This window comes from Eumetopias jubatus, unplaced genomic scaffold (genome assembly GCF_037043125.1).
Source record: "Eumetopias jubatus isolate StellerSeaLion01/CBP00866 unplaced genomic scaffold, mEumJub1_p1.0 scaffold_11, whole genome shotgun sequence".
NCBI classification, from domain to species: Eukaryota; Metazoa; Chordata; class Mammalia; order Carnivora; family Otariidae; genus Eumetopias; species Eumetopias jubatus.
This window is the reverse complement of record NW_028274817.1, coordinates 27692753-27710505: the sequence shown is the minus strand read 5'-3', so window position 1 is coordinate 27710505 and position 17753 is coordinate 27692753. Positions and strand designations below refer to the sequence as shown.

General features: G+C 39.9%; 1 pseudogene; it reads left to right on the top strand.

Moving 5' to 3' along the window:
* LOC114196994 (melanoma-associated antigen B4-like) lies at positions 1 to 1046 on the top strand (annotated as a pseudogene).
* Positions 1047 to 17753: the final 16707 nt, after the last annotated feature.

Here is a 17753-nt window from a genome sequence, read left to right as displayed (position 1 = left end):
ATGCCTCGTGGTCAGAAGAGTAAGCTCCGTGCTCGTGAGAAACGCCGCTGTAACAGAGATGAGACCCGAGGTCTTATGAGTGCTCAGGCCACCACAGCAGAGGAGGAAGAGACCACTTCTTCCTCCTCTCCTGTTTTTGGGGATGCTCCCTCAGGCTCCCCTGTTCCTGGCACTTCCCCGGAGCCCCAGGAAGGTGTGGCCACCACCAGTGCTGCTGCAGGTGTTTCATGCCCGAGATCTAACGTAGGTGCCAAGAGCCAGGTTGAGGAAAATAAAAATTCCTCTCAGGCCTCAACTTCTACTGAGAGTGCTCGCAAAGGTCCTCTAACCAGGAAGGTGGGGATGTTGGTGCAGTTCCTGCTGTATAAGTATAAATTGAAGGAGCCCATTAAAAGGCAGACATGCTGAAGATCGTCAACAAAAGGTACAGGGAGCACTTCCCCGAGATCCTCAGGAGAACCTCTGAGCGCATGGAGCTGGTCTTTGGCCTAGAATTAAAGGAAGTCAAGCCAGGCGGTCACTCCTATACCCTCGTCAGCAGCCTAGACCTCACCAGTGATGGCAGTGTGAGCAGCGCCTGCGGCTTTTCTAAGAATGGGCTTCTCATGCCTCTCCTCGGTGTGATCTTCTTGAGTGGCAAATGCACCTCTGAGGAAGATATCTGAGAATTCCTGAATATTTTGGGCATCTATGATGGAAGGAGGCACTTCATCTTTGGGGAGCCCAGGAAGCTCATCACCCAAGATTTGGTGCGGGAAAAGTACCTGGAATACCGCCAGGTGGCCAACAGTGATCCTCCACGCTACGAGTTCCTGTGGGGCCCGAGGGCCCACGCTGAGACCAGCAAGATGAAAGTCCTAGAGTTTCTGGCCAAGATCCGTGATACCGTCCCCAGTGCCTTCCCGCCGCATTATGAAGAGGCTCTGCGAGATGAGGAAGAGCGAGCCCGAGCCCGAGCCCGAGCCTGAGCCGCAGCTGGGGCTGCCTCTACTACCAAGGCCGGTGCACGTTCCCAGGCCAAGTCCAGCCGCTCCTCTCGTCCCTAGACAGGGCTGAGGCAGATTCTTCGCTTTGTTGTTGGGAAGGCCTGTTAACTAGTGTTCCTGATATGCACAAATAACTTGCTATCTTTTTGTTTGTTTGTTTACATGTTTCAAGCAGTGTTCCTTTCAACAGAAAGTTTATTTAGATTCAGAATATAAGTTTATGAGTGACATGGATCACACATTTATTGCTGTTTATCAGGTTTAGGAGTAAGAGTTTGTTTTTGTTTTTGTTTTTTTGAAATACAAATTAGAAATCCTTAAATCACTTTTGTGATTCAGAGCAAGCTAACATGGCTTTAGGATAGGAATATCCTTGGAAAAGTGAGAGTTCCACACTAAAATAGTTGGTATCAGAAGGTAGATGGATGGATGGATGGATGGATGGATAGATAGATCGAGTAAAAATTGGTTAATTCTTGGTTTGTCTTACTTTTTGTAAATTTAAAAGACATACCTCAATTTGTTTATGTTTGTCAAGAATGTTTAAGAATATAAATCATAGTGAATCAGAAGAAAAAATTATAAGATAATAAGACCATAGATAAATGAGCAAAGGACATGGATAGATAAATCATAGATAAACACAAATGATTTTTAAACATATGGACAAATGACTTTTGAGCATTTGGACATATGCTCAAACTCAATGCAAATTAAAATTATATTGAGGTAATGATAATCACTAGCATTTATTAAGTGCTCATTATAGGTTGGGCACTATTTTAAGCACTTACATAGATTATCTTATTTACTCCTTGCAACAAAGCTATGGTATGTGACTACTATTATTATCCATCTTTTGCAAATTAGGAAACCAAAACGTACAGAGGTTTAGCAACTTTCCCAAGGATACACAGTCAGTAAGGGGCAGAGCCTGAATTAAGAAAATAAAATAATAAAATAATCTCCTTACCCAGAACTAATCACTCTGATATTTGGTATATAATTCAGTTTAATTTTTTCAGGTTGGTAAGAAACTATAATTCTTAACTCTCCTCTTTGACTAGAGATTTCCACTCTAAATAGGAGGTTGGCTGTTGATTGCAAATAGATGTTCTTTATCATGTTAAGAAAGTTTCCTGTTCCTCTATTATTAACAGCTGTGTGGCTTAGGGTAGGTTGTCTCTCTGGTCCTCAGTTTCATTTCTTGAAGGTAATAGTTACCATCCCACAGGATTTTTGTGAATGTTCAATGTGATAATATAAAATGACCATTATCAGAATTAAGGGTTATTAGTGAAGTTTGTCAGGGTTTCCTCACTTTCTTTCTTTTTTTTTTTTTTAAGATTTATTTGACAGAGAGAGACACAGCGAGAGAGGGAACACAAGCAGGGGGAGTGGGAGAGGGAGAAGCAGGCTTCCCGCGGAGCAGGGAGCCCGATGTGGGGGCTCCATGTGGGGCTCCATGCGGGGCTCGATTCTGGACCCTGGGATCATGACCTGAGCCCCAGGCAGAGGCTTAATGACTGAGCCACCCAGGCTCCCCAGGGTTTCCTCACTTTCTAAGCACACAGTTATTGCAGAGGAAGCAGAATATTAATTTAATCCTCTTGTCCACCTTCAACCACTAAATGCTTGCTGTCTGGATAGAAGAAATTACTAGAAATGCATGCCTGCAGATCCCCCCCCTCCATTTTTATGATCTGAGTCATTCTTATGGGACTTTTCCTCCCAGGTTATCCCATGGCTGCCTCTTTCTTAGAATTCAGGTTTTAGTCAAAGAGCACTCACAGGGGATCCTCCCTGATCACCCTAAGTAAAGCTGTCATCCAGTGCCACCCCAGTCACTGTCATATCCCTATCCTGTTCTATTTTTTCATAGCTTAGAAATTTTCCCATTTAATCACTTTTTATCTTTGTTGTTATAACCCTATCCCCATTACCCACCGTTGTACCCCCACCACAGAGGCAGGGCTTATTGTCTGTTTTCTTCACTATGTCCCCCAAACACCTAGAACAATGCCTGGAACATAGTAAATACTCAAACATTCATGAAATGACTACACTCGTCCCCACTCTTCCACAGTTTGAGCTACCCATGGTCAAGTGCAGTCCAGAAGCAGATGATCCTCCTTCTGGTATGTCAGGTCAATAGTAGCCTGATGCTATGTTGCAATGCCTATGTCATTCCCCTCACTTTATCTCATCAGGTAGGCATTTTATCATCTCCCATCATTACAAGAAGGGTGAGTATAGGATGTTAAGATATTTTGAGAGAGAAACCACATTCACATAACTATTACAGTATTATAATTGTTCTATTTTATTATTAGCTCTTGTTGCTCATCTCTTATTTTGCCTAATTTATAAATTAAACTTTATCATAGGCATGTATGTATAGGAAAAAAAACATAGTATATCTAGGGCTTGATACTCTCTGTGGTTTCAGGCAGCCACTGGAGGACTTGGAATGTACCCTACACAGATGGGGGGACTATTGTATAAGCAACTTGCTTTCTCTATATTGGTTAATTATACAAGGTACAAAACCAAATGTTACTGGGTTGTAGGATTACATTTATGAATTGGGCGAGCCCTCGATAGGTTAGTGAGATTAAAATTGGGCCTGGAATTTCTGTAAAGTGTTGGTAATTTCCCGATATCAATATATCCCATATCACCAGAGGGTATGATCATCTTTAGATTGAGGGGGCAACTTCATAGGGAAAATGTCTTAATTTAACAGTTAAAAGCATGTGGAAGATTGCAGGGGGTTACACCATTGTTAAAGTTTGTTTGCTTTGTAGTTAACTCACAATAAATTACAACTTTTGGAGGTCAGAGAGGTCACATGCTCAGAAGTCAACTTGCTGTCTCTTTACACGGTGTAAGTTAAAATCTTCCAAAACTTTCTTCCCCTGCTTTCCCACAGGTTTGAAATTCCCCACCTTGGCATCATTTCTTAGGCGCTCTCAGAGACAAGTACATTGTAACTTAAAATGGTATCACAACCTACTGAAAGATTCATTAACCAAACATTATTTAAGGCACCGTCTGGAGGAAGTAGAATAGAAGTTCTGAGGAGGCAAGGAGTAGAGGAATGAAGAAAACACCTGGAACATGGGGTGCTCCCAGGGAAGGAAGGTCTATATGGAGAATGACAGTGAGTAACCCTGATTTTAGGTGCCTGGAAGTAGTGGTGAGGTTGGAGAGGACAGAGGTCACTGCCTGAGCATGAAGGACATTGGAAAAAGAGGCAAAGGACCTAGAGAAGCAAATGTCCCATTTTTATAGCTTTGCCTAAGACTAACTTCTCTCTGGAGGTGCTTGATACTTTAGGACAGAAAATGAATAAGACCCTTTGAGGTTCCAACTAGTGAGGACCTCACAGTTTAGGGAGGCTTACATAAAACAGATGATGAAGTATGCTATTGTAACATAGGGGAGAGAAAGTTATTAATGCCATCCAGATAAGGTATCTAAGTAACCTTAATTGAATGTAGAAACAAGACCTCACCAAACTCATGGGCCACCTTCTTTTCTCTGACCAACTACCCTTTTACCCACTTTCTTATCTAGATTCTAGAGATTAGGCCCATTTACTACTTAAAGTCATACATAAAACTATAGCAATACTGATATGAACTTCCTCAGGGCCCATGTAACCGCTCTCTAGCTTTAGAAATAAAGCAGTAGAAATGGAGTTGAAGCTCTGCATATCTTTTCCTCAAGTAGTAACCAGTATCATGAATTTGGTGTTTCATTCCCATGCGCATTTTTTCTTTGCCTTCATTTACTGGAATGAAACATGTGTTGTTAAATACACACGTTTATCCCCAAGTATGTAGTATTTTTTGCATATTATAAAATTTTATATAAGTGGCATCACAGTATTTGTATTCTTCTGCAACTACCTTTGTGCCTTACTCTTTTCTCCACTACCACCACCTAATCATTACCATCAGGGCAGTATGTGGTTCAGGATCTCGTAAGCTCCCGTCCTACCCCCCAGCCCAGTCCTCGCTGACCTATTCAGTTTACCGGCAGCATATTCCAGCCAGTGGATTAAGGTTGGTTTTACCTTAGGTGAAGGTCCCCTTCTCCTGTTGTCTTGTGCCAAAATACAGACCTAGATCATCACATTGGGAGCCACACTTTGAAAACCACTGCTCTGGAGCATCTTTTTCCCTGGATATTTTAGCCTCCCTTGCACAAAATAGTCTGATACAAACTTACCAAAAGGTGAAAAGATAGCATTCCTAGTAGGTAGAGTGGTTCAAAAACTGTTTTATTAACAGTTTAAATGTACTTCATGACAAAGTATAAAATGAAAACAAGACGTTATTAACACCTCACTGATTAATCACCAGACTGTGACTAAGTTTCTTTTAATGTAACAGTCATACAGAAATCCTCAAACAAGGGGCACCTGGGCAACTCAGTTTGTTAAGCGTCTGACTCCTGATCTCAGCTCAGATCTTTTTCTTTTCTTTTCTAAGATTTTTTAAATTTATTTGACAGAGAGAGACACAGCGAGAGAGGGAACATAAGCAGGGCAGGTAGGAGAGGGAGAAGCAGGCTTCCCGAGGAGCAGGGAGCAGGATGCGGGGCTCGATCCCAGGACCCCGAGATCATGACCTGAGCCAAAGGCAAACACTTAACGACTGAGCCACCCAGGCGCCCCTCAGCTCAGGTCTTGATCTCAAGGTCAAGAGTTCAAGTGCCCATCATGGAGCCTACTTAAAAAATAAAATAAAATATATCTCTTTAAAAAAAAAACTCAAAAAGCTAATAGTTATTGAATATGGTCTAACTGGAACCCTTTACCACACCTATGGTCAGGTTAAAAGGGTATCATTTACTAGTTAGTACAAGAGACTACATTTCTACTATGTAAGGAGGAAGGCACAAGCCACGTGAGCCGGCTTGAAAACTACTTCAGTTGGTTTCTCAGGAAGGTTTTCTAAACCACTCTTGGTGTCTGAGTATTCTGATATTTACAACTGTAGTCTGACAGCTATGACAAAAGGGCTTCACCAGAACCAAACTGTGGAAGTACATAGAGTACAGTGGGAATTCTGTATCTGGCACAAAAGTAGGGGACAATTGAAATTCTAAGAAGAAAACTGGTTTTAAAACCTTTATAAAGCTTCTTATTTAGCTACCTAGAACATTTTTTTAAATAAGCTCTAAGCAATTCAGAAGATGTTTAGGCTATCCTTTAATGATATATAGCATACCCGGCTCACTGCTACTTGCACTCTGCCAAGTAGAGTCTGCTTTAGGGTTCTCCTTCTACATCTGGTTAGTCTTTTTCTTCTTCTTCTCACCTGGTTCTTCCCATTTGTCATAGTCATCATTCTATGTGCTTGGTCCTGCCAAGTATAATACTGATCGTGGGACTAGATGCTCATGGAAAAAGAACCACAGTTGAAGATCTTCAGGAATCATAGCTGTAATAACCCTACTTAGCTTTCCAAGCTGGGCATTTCAGGACTCCAAAAGTAATCGAAGAATAAGTCTTTGGAAGTTGTTTTGTTTTTTTGTCTCTCTCTAAAATAAGTAAATAATGAAATAAATAAATAAAATCTTAAAAAAAAGAAAAGGGATCAGAATCATCTGGATATGACCTCATTATATATGTTTTAGACAACACCTCATTTGAGAAATACTCACTGGGCTCAAAGAAATTCTGTGAAACTCATAGGCTCAGCAGCATTGGAGAACGTGAGCAAAGTCTCTCTCAGGTGCTCTAAAATAGGATCGTTGGGTTTCTGAACCACATTTCTGAGCAACTCTGTGTTCTTTAAAACTTTCACACCAAAATAAAGAATTTTTTAGGGTAGACTTTACTTTCAGATGTTTTCTCAAGTTTTGTCTTCTTTTTTTATTTCCTTAACTGTCTCCTTAATACCTGGTTTCCACTTATTTTCATTTTCTGTAGGCTCATAAGATGATTTGTATCTCTTATCAAACAGAGGTTGATAGGGACAGGCATATTTTCTCTCAGTACCATGAATTACTTTATGATGATGTTTAGATCTCATTTTTGCCTGTTCTATCTGGAGTTTCCTGACAGCAGTAAGTCACTGCTTAACAACATTAGGCAAGTCCTGAAAGAAGTTTACACATGCTCCAACTAAATATATCACATTTTTCTTGGGATGCTACCTTGGCTGGAGGAATTTGTCTCCTCTCTACGATTGATTTCTTCCTTCCAGCCCTCAGTCACGAGGGGGCCGGCCACTCTTGTTGTACCTTGTGATGCCAGCACCACAGCCTCCCTGGCAGAAAAGAGCCTCCTGAGCAGAGCTTGAAGGTCCTTTGCTTTCCCATTCCTCAGCATTCAGAAACAGTCCTCTCATTTGGTTGTGGAACAGTCAGTTGGTTATTAGGTCTATGAACTTAAACATTTCCCCACTAGCTACTAAGACTTTATACCCTTCCTTCCCTTTTGTCAAAGACTGAACGAGGTAAATGCTGTCAAATTGAGGGTAGGACATAAACCATTTGTTCTTTTTGTTGTATTTTTCTCATTTCGCATTTGCTTCTTATGTTTGTTAATATTTCTAAGTATATTGGTTTCCCTTTTTTGTGTAGAAGGTTCCCAGTGTTTTCCTTTTTTTCCATATTCTTCCATTTCTTCCATACTCTTTCAAATTATAAAATTCTTTACCATCTGATGACAACATAATTGAAGCATATATTTTCTTCTCATTTTTGTGCTGTGAATTTTTACCATGTATGCCCTTACCCATCTGGAGTTATTTTGGCACATGATATGAAGTTTGGGTCATGGTTGGCTTTTTTTCCCCTTTTCATCACTCCAGGGAACCTAGCAAGTTCAAGTGCCCACCGTGGAGCCTACTTAAAAGAAATGACTTCTATTCTAGCTATCCAGAACATGGATCATCTAGCTCATGTCAAAAGAGAAGCAGTTTCTTATTTTTTTCTTTCTCTTTCTTCTCCAGATAACCCAGCAGAGCAATTTGTATTAGTGTTCTTGTAAGAGACCAGTTGAATTAGATTTTCTGTATTAGTTTATGGCATTAATGCCATTTCTGATAGTTCCCTGATTTTATTGACTTGATTTGTAATCTAGGGTTGGACTAATACATGGCAGGTTACTTATTATGGTTCCTGGAGTGATGAAAATCCAAGGCCCATAATTGATTTAGTGCAATGAAAGAGATTCAAGTGTGCAGGATTTTAAGGGAAACCAGGGTAGTAATTGCATACTAGTGCCTCTTCCTTTCATTTAGCCTTATCTTTTTTTTTTTTTTAAGATTTTATTTATTTATTTGACAGGGAGACACACAGCGAGAGAGGGAACACAAGCAGGGGGAATGGGAGAGGGAGAAAGGGAGCCCGATGCAGGGCTCGATCTCAGGACCCTGGGATCATGACCTGAGCCAAAGGCAGACGCTTAACGACTGAGCCACCCAGGCGCCCCTCATTTAGCCTTATCTTAACTCAGAAACAGCCCCAGCAGAACTTGCAGTCTTTATCCTTACCTCTAACACTTTTATAAAAATATTTTGAATCTTTGACTTCTTGCCTGAATTACTGTTGACTGACAAATGTGCTATTGATATTTAGACATTGGGCCATTTATGCACTGTTTAATTAGGGAAGTGATACCTGACAGAGGACTAAAGAGATTTTATAATGGGGAGCATAAAAAGATCATGCATTTAAACAGTGGTGTGACTTTTGTTTTGGAAGATAAAGGTTATTGTAAAATTGTTTTCCTTGGTTATACCTTTCAGAAATAGTACAGAATTTGATGATGAGGTGGAGAAGAAAACTTAATCCACTTCTCAACTCTGTTGCTTCCTCCTTAGTTCGAACTTTGAGAATTCTTGCCTTGATTATTGCAGTAGCCTCTTAACTGGTCTCCCTGCTTCCATTCCATTTCAGTCTGTTCCTGCTCCTCCAGCAGAGTGATCCTGTTAATTCATAAATCCAGTCATGTGCAAAACCCTCTTTAAAATACCTCCCATATTGGGCACCTGGGTGGCTCAGTCGTTAAGCATCTGCCTTTGGCTCAGGTCATGATCCCAGGGTCCTGGGATCGAGTCCCACATCGGGCGCCTTTCTCCGCGGGAAGCCTGCTTCTCCCTCTCTCACTCCCCCTGCTTCTGTTCCCTCTCTGGCTGTGTCTCTCTCTGTCAAATAAATAAATAAAATCTTAAAAAAATAAAAATAAAATAAATAAAATAAAATACCTCCCATACCGTGTTAGGTAAAACCCAAGTAATTCCGATAGCCTTATAGAGCCCTCCATGATCTGGACCCTTATTACTTCTCTGATGTTATATCCGACTTGTCTCCCCAATACTCTGTTCCAGCCACACTAGCTGTGCCTCTGACACGCTGGGCATTTTCTTCCTCAGGACTTTGGCACTTGCTTCCTCAGCCTGCAGTCCCCTTCCTCCACTGATCTGTATGCCTCATTCCCTCACCTTCTTTTCTTCTTCAATCAAAGGTCATCTTCTTACTGGCGCCTACCCTGATTGTCCTATTTTAACTTGAAACCCTCTCTCAATATTCTTACTTACCTTCTCCTGCTTTATTTTTCTTACCAGATCGTATCACTTGCTAACCTACTCTATATTTTACTTATTTGTTTACAGTTTATAAAGGTGTCTCTGGGCAGGGCAGGAGGGTATTGGGCCCAGAGGTGAGATTCTCTTCATCAGATTAAGGAAAGTGTTCTTTGAGATTTATTAAATGCTTGTTCTACATGTATTAAGATAATAATTAGATTGTTCTTTTAATGTGGGAATTACATTGCTAGGGGTTTTTTCAATTTTCTCTCTTCAAAGAACCAGCTTCTTCTGGCTTTGTTGATGTTTATGTTTGATTTCTACTTCATTGCTGCTCTTTCTTATTCCCTTCCTTCTACATTCTTTGAGTTTAATTTTGTGTTCTTTTTCTACCTTCTTGAGGTGGATATTCGATTCGCATTGATTTACCAGCCTTTTATCTTTTCTAAGATTTGCACATAAGGCAAAGGCCACCTTCATGGGTGTGTCACCTGTGCAGTCACACAAGGTTCCACACTCAGAAGCCACCTCCCCTGACTTGGATTATGCTGTTGCGATCTTAAAATTTTTTATTTTATCTTGAAATAGTACAGAGACAGCCCCCTTAGAATTACATTTAAATAGCGAATAGAGGGGCGCCTGGGTGGCTCAGTCGTTAAGCATCTGCCTTCCCCTCAGGTCATGATCCCAGGGTCCTGGGATCGAGCCCCACATCGGGCTCCCTGCTCTGCGGGAAGCCTGCTTCTCCCTCTCCCACTCCCCCTGCTTGTGTTCCCTCTCTCGCTGTGTCTCTCTTTGTCAAATAAATAAATAAAATCTAAAAATAAATAAATAAATAGCAAATAGAAAACACCACGGCAAGTTGAGAGAGAGACTATGATGAAAAGGAGAAAGCTTTATACATTGTCTTTAATGGGACTTCCCTCACAGCCCAGCTTTTTGGACAAAGGGCCATGCAATTTCATTTTGCACTGGGCCTAGCAAATTTTGTAGACGGCCCTGCTTAAATGTTATTCCAAGGGGCGCCCGGGTGGCTCAGATGGTTAAGCGTTGTGCCTTCAGCTCAGGTCATGATCCCAGAGTCCTGGGATCGAGCCCCGCGTTGGGCTCCCTGCTCAGTGGGAAGCCTGCTTCTCCCTCTCCCTCTGCCATTCCCTTCACTTGTGCTCTCTGGCTCTATCTCTTTGTCAAATAAATAAATGAAATCTTAAAAAAAAAAGAATGTCATTCCAAGCATGGCATCCCAAAAGTTTGATAGATTATATTTTCTCTCTAATTCAGTTCAAAATATTTTAAAAATTTCACTGTGATTTTTTTCCCTTTTATCCATGGAGTATTTAGAAATGAATTTCTTTCTTTCTTTCTTTCTTTATCTTTCAAATGTGGGGGTCTTTCTAGTTATTGTATTATTATTATTTCTAGATTATCTTCAGTCTGATGAGATTTCAGTCCTTTCAAGCTTATTGCTTTGTAATGCATGCGGTCAATTTTGGTAAATGTTCTTTGAGCACTTGAAATACATATATTCTGCAAAATTGGGTGAAGTGTTTTATATATGTTAAGTCCGGTTTGTCAGTTGTGTTGTTTATATCTTCTATAGCTTTATTGAGTTTTTGTTTAGTAAGTTGCTGAGAGAAATATGCTGAAATCTCCCTGTACCATTATGGTATTTTCTATTTTTGCTTTTAGTCCTGTCAATTATTCTTTTATAAATTTTGACATTTGTTGTGTTGTCTTTCCATTTTCATTTGTTTCAAGATATTTTTTTCTTTTGATTTCATCTTTGACCCATGGGTTATTCAGGAGTATCTTATTTAATTTCCACACATTTGTGAATTTTCTGGTTTCCTCCTATTATTGATTTCTAGTTTCATACCACTGTGGTTGGAGAAAAGTACCTTTCAATCTTTTTACATATGCTAAAACTTGCTTTGTGATCTAACATATGATCTATCCTAGAGAATGTTCCATATGCACTTGAGAAGGAATGTATATTCTGTTGCTGTTCACTAGAATGTTCTGTATATGTCTGTCAGGTCCATTTGGTCTAAAGAATAGTTCAAATCCAATGTTACCTTATTGATTTTCTGTCTGGAGATCTATGCATTATTGAAAGGGGAGTATTGAAGTTCCCATTATTGTATTGTTGTCTATTATTCCCTTCAGATCTGTTAGTATTTGCTTGATATATTTAGGTTCTCTGATATTGGGTGCATGTATATTTATAATTGTCATATCCTCTTGATGAATTATCCCATTTATCATTAAATAATGACCTTGTCTATTATTACGGTTTTTGATTTTTTTTTAAGTTTTTATTTATTTAAGTACTTTCTGTACCCAGTATGGGTCCTGAAGTCATAACCCCGAGAGCAAGAGTCACACATTCTTCTGACTGAGCCATCCAGGTACCCCTACAGTTTTTTATTTAAAGTCTATTTTGTCTGATATAAGAATAACTCTCCTTCTCGCTTTTGGTTTCCATTTGCATGGAAAATCTTTTTCCATACCTTCATTTTGAGCCTGTGTCTGTGAAACTGAAGTGAATCTCTTGTAAGTACCATATAGTTGGAGTTTGTTTTTCTATACATTCTATGCCTTTGATTGGAGAATTTTTTTTAAAGGTTTTATTTTATTTTATTTTTTTTTAAGATTTTATTTATTTATTTGAGAGAGAGACACAGCAAGAGAGGGAACACAAGCAGGGGGAGTGGGAGAGGGAGAAGGCTTCCCGCAGAGCAGGGAGCCCGATGTGGGGCTCGATCCCAGGACCTTGGGATCATGACCTGAGCTGAAGGCAGACGCTTAACGACTGAGGCACCCAGGTGCCCCTGATTGGAGAGTTTAATCCATTTACATTGGAAGTAATTATTGATGGGTAAGAACTCACTATTGCCATATGTGAATTGTTTTCTGGCTGTTTTTTAGTTCTTTTGTTCCTTTCTTGCAGTCTTCCTTTTGAACTGATGATTTTTTACAGTGGCAAAGTTTGACTACCTTCTTTCTCTTTATCTTGTGTATATCTAATTCTGTATTTTCTTTCCATCCTTTTGTCTCTCTATAACATCTCATGATATTATATCCATATATTCTACTGTCATATTTGTCCATTGAGTTCTTAATTCCAGTTTTTATGTTTTTCATTTTTAGAATTTCCACTTGTTTATTTATTTATTTTTTTAAAGATTTTATTTGTTTATTTCAGAGAGAGCACAAGTTGGGGGGACAGGCAGAGGAAGAGGGAAAAGCAGACTCCGGGAGTCCAATGTGGCGCTTGATCCCAGGACCCTGAGATTACGACCTGAGCCGAAGGCAGACGCTAACCAACTGAGCCACCTAGGTGCCCCTCCATTTGTTTATTTTATATGGTTTCCACCTATTTGCCAAATTTCTCAATTTTTTTACTTCCTTGAACATTTTAAGTAGAATGACTTAAAATTTTATGTCTAACACTCCATTTGTATGTATTTTTTATGTATTTTATTTTCTCTCTGTGTCTTTCTGTCTCTGTGATATGTTGTCTTGTCTTCTCATATTTTGCTATTTTGATTGTAGACCAGACGTTTTATCAGCGGTGGGGGTAGTAGAGATATTGTTAGGTTCTAGGTGATGTTTCTATATTTGTTTCAGGTAGGTGCCTAGGCTACGAGCACTAACAACCTCTGGTGCATTTCTAGTTCACCCTTACTCTTAAAACATCACTTTTTCTGGGAGGTTTACTAGGGTTCCTTTTCTCTATGGGACCCTGTTTTATTCTCCCAGCATTGGGAGTCTTTTGAATACACTGTTTATCCTCTCATCCTCTCAGATGGCTCTTCTTGAATTGAAGGTATTTCTAGGGGAAATATGGTCTCTAAAACTGGGTTCTCTTTTCTAGGTTTCCTGTTCTCAAATCTTGGCCCTCTAATTCCTTGTTGTCTTGAGTAGTTCTTCAGTGCCTTAACAGATTAAAAAAATTTTTTTACATAGCTTTTCTCATTATTCTCAATGGAAGGGTTAATACAGATTACCTAGTTGCTATTATTGAATGTGGAACTCACTTATGTTTTTATGATGCATTTTTGCTTTTCCTTGAACTTTCACCGTGATCATCTTTTACTTTTGTCATCTTTTTTTCTGTGTTCACTTGCTTATTCGCTTCAGGAAACGTGTATGTATTGTGTACCTACTATGTGCTATTTACTCTATTACATGTTGAGGACTAGGAGAAGGACAAGATATCATCTCATTAAAAAAAAAGATATCATCTTGGGGCACCTGGGTGGCTCAGTCGGTTGAGCATCTGACGTGGTTTTGGATCAGGTCATGATCTCAGAGTCGTGGGATCAAGCCCCACATTGAGCTCCACTCTCAGCAAGAAGTCTGCTTGAGATTCTCTCTCTTCTCCCTCTGCCCCTCTGCCCGCTCACACTTGTGCTCTCTCTCTCTCTCTCTCAAATAAATAAAATCTTAAAAAAAAAGATACCCTCTCATTTTACTAGATTATTATGGCCTCTTTGAAGAAGTGTCAGTACCTGCATTTAATATATGAGAAATCAGACATTGATAATTAAATTCTTGTCCAAGGTCAGTGTTTCCAGCAGAGCCTGGACTTGATCTTGGAATGACTAATTCTTTTTGAAAGTTCTTTTTTACTCTACTTCATTGCTTGATAGCCTTAAGACTTTAGGGCCAAAGAGACGTTGGCTTACTCTAGCCCAGAAACTGAGATCCCACCATTCAAAACAGGGGTAGTATGAAATAGTATAAAAAAAATTCCCCCAAGTGCCCTACTCTTATGATAAATTACTTTCCTTAATTGGTAGTCATCACAATTGATCCCTTTAAAATTTACCTTGTACTTTCACAAACTGTCTCCATTTTAAGGTTGGTATTGGAAGATAGTACTTTTTTTCTTTTGTGGGGAGAGGGGTGGAGGGAGAGGGAGAGAGATTCTTAAGCAGGCTCCATGCCCAGCACGGAGCCCCATGCAGGGCTCGATCTCACAACCCTAAGATCATGACCTGAGCCAAAATCAAGAGTTGGACACTTAACTGACTGAGTCACCCAGGCGCCAAGACAGTACTTTGTAATGAAAGTTGTTTTGCATTGAGCTTCTCTGTAAGACCTGATTTTGCCTAAATTGGATCAAAATTTGCATTATAGTAGAGTTCAGAATTCTAGAGTGTTTGAAGTTAATGTAGAGGTTGCCTAGGTCAAGTTATCTAATAAATATAAATATACATACAAACATATAAGTCTGTCTTTTTAATTCTGAAAACTCATTAATGAAATCACTAACAATAATTCAGATGAAATAGGAAGAAATATGGATTAATTGCCAAACATGAGAATCCCAAACTCTCCAACAAAAGATCAAACTTATGGCTGACATGTCTTTTTTTTTTTTTCCTGCAAGTATGAACCCCATATAATTTGTAAGAGTAAATCACATAGAGCAGATAGTATTTGGAATTTGGGTTTCCTGGCTCTTACGAGCTTTGGCAAAATAATGGAGTGATATTGCCCTTTCTTGCCTTTACCTATTCACCTTGAAAGAGAGTGCTCTTTAGTGAAGAGAGTATAAGTTGCTAAGGAGAAGTTTTTGAGGCTAAGGGTTTTGGTCTGCACAGTTTGAATGTGGGTGAGTTTCCTGCTCTTGTATACTGAAAGGTACTCTTTTTGGGCTCCCATACTGTTAGGCAAATTTCAGGCCTGTGAGGAAAAAAGCAAAGCAAATGTTGCCAGAGGGAACAGTGAGGCTCCTGCTGTTTTTTCTTTCTTCTTCCCTGCGGTGACCAATAGCCATTCAACACTTGTACCTATCTGAGAGTTTGGGTGATCTAGAAAGAGAAACATTTCCATAGGCCAGTGTTTTTCCAACATGGCTGTGGATGAGAATCAACCGGAGGTACTGGTTAAAAATACAGATTTCTAGGGCGCCTGGGTGGCTCAGATGGTTAAGCGTCTGCCTTCGGCTCAGGTCATGATCCCGGGGTCCTGGGATCGAGTCCCGCATCGGGCTCCCTGCTCCTTGGGAGCCTGCTTCTCCCTCTACTTCTCTCTCTCTCTCTCCCCTTCTCTCTCCCTCTGTCTCTCATGAATAAATAAATAAAATCTTAAGAAAAAAAATACAGATTTCTAGTATCAGAATCATTGGTCCTGAGAATCTATATTTTAACAAGTGGTGCAGGTCATTTTGATGCATAAAGAGTTTGAGAACGATTGGTTAGAATTTAAAACCATGGTCTTTAGAGTCAGGTGAATCTCAATTCAAATTCAAGCTTTGACACACACTAACTGTACTTCTAATCCAGTCTTTCTTATGTTATCATGTTCTTTCAATTCCATACTATCTTGTGTGATAATCATCTCTCAGCTGCATATGCTCAATTGGGTAGTTGTCTAGTTTCTTCTTCCTAGTGTAGGGGAAAAGATTTGTATTAGGGTAAAGGCTAATACACCATAGCAAAAAAAACTCCATCAGCTCAAATGAGACAGAAGTTTATTTTTCATTTATGTGGTAGCCCAGAGATGGGTGGATCAGGTCTGGCAGGGTGGCTTTACTTGACACAGTCATTCATGGAATTAGGTTTCTTCCATCTTGTTGCTTTGCCATCTTCTAGGATGTACGCCTTGTTTTCATGTTTGAAACTGGTTCACCTCCAAGTTCATGTTCCTGATTTTAGGAAAAGGAAAAACAGAGTACAGAACAAGTGATTTCCTCTTCTCAGAGATGATATGGAAATTACACCCTTCGCTTCTACTCTCATCCTATTGGCCCAACTAAGTCACATAGTCACAACTAACTTACATGGAAACTGGGGAATATAGTGTCTATCAGGGCATTCAGGGGCCCAGATAAACCTTGGTGTCCCTGTTGTTAAAAGAAGAAGAGGATAAATCCTAGGGGACAATTAGTCTCTGACACAGCCCCCAATTTAGGAGAAACCAAATGGCTTAGTGGTTAATACTATGGGCTTTAGAGGCCGAAACTTGTGTTGGAATATTGGTTTTCTACTGTATACTCTAGAGTGAGCCATTCTTAAACCTCTCTGAAAGTGTTCATCTGCAAAATGTGGATAATAATAGTATCTTTTAAAAAAAATAATAGTATCTTTTTCATAGGATTAGTGTAGGATTTTATAAGATAATCCATGTAAACTCTTAACCTATTGCCTGGTATACAGTAAGCACTCAATAAGTACTAGGCTGCTATTACTAGTATGAGTATTTATATTAGCATTTGAGCTGGTCTCTGAAAAATAGGGTTTTTATAGATGGTCATAGAAGGGAAAGAGCAGGGCACCTGGGTGGCTCAGGTCCTGTTCCTTGGGTCCTGGAATCAAGCCCCTCTACCAGGGAGCCTGCTTCTCCCTCTCCCTCTGCCCATCCCCCTGCTCATGATCTCTCTCTCTCTAATAAATAAATAAAATCTTAAAAAAAAAAAAGAAGGGAAAGAGCATTCCAAAAGAGGCAACAGTAGGCAGTGATTTATTCGACTATTATTGAGCATCTACATAAGACAGGTATTAATAGTTTAGTGATTAGGGGGAGGGGCTTTAGGTCATGCAACCTAGGGCCCAAATACCAGCTCTCTCATTTATTCCCTCTTCATGGTTCCAACTCATACCACATGGTACTTGCAGCTCTGCCTCATTCCCTTACCACTTATGTTGGCCATTCACTCTAACCTCTGTAACTCTCTCTTAACCGTACAGTTTGATAATGACTTATTCTTTGAAGAAGCAGAGAAAAATTCCTTCAGAGTCAGTTAGCACCACTTAACCCCACTTCCCCATATATGCAGTTACCTGGTTGGAAGTCATCCTGTCTTTTTTCTCTCCTAATTCCCAGCTGCGAAATGGGTTCCAGTTTTCTTGCCTACATATGATGGCTATGAGGTTGGATTCACTGTTCTGACCAGTTATATCTTAGTGTTATACTTTTTTGATGTTAGTTCATGATCCTAATTTATTTCCTCTATTAATTTGTCAATTATTCTTTTTAGATTTTCTGGTGGTGGTTCTAGGGTTTAGAAAATACATCCTTTTTTTTTTTTTTAAGATTTTATTTATTTATTTGACAGAGAGAGAGAGAGCACAAGTAGGCAGAAAGGCAGGCAGAGGGAGAGGGAGAAGCCGGCTTCCCGCCGAGCAGGGAGCCTGACACGGGGCTCGATCCCAGGACCCTGGGATCATGACCTGAGCCGAAGGCAGACGCTTAATGACTGAGCCAC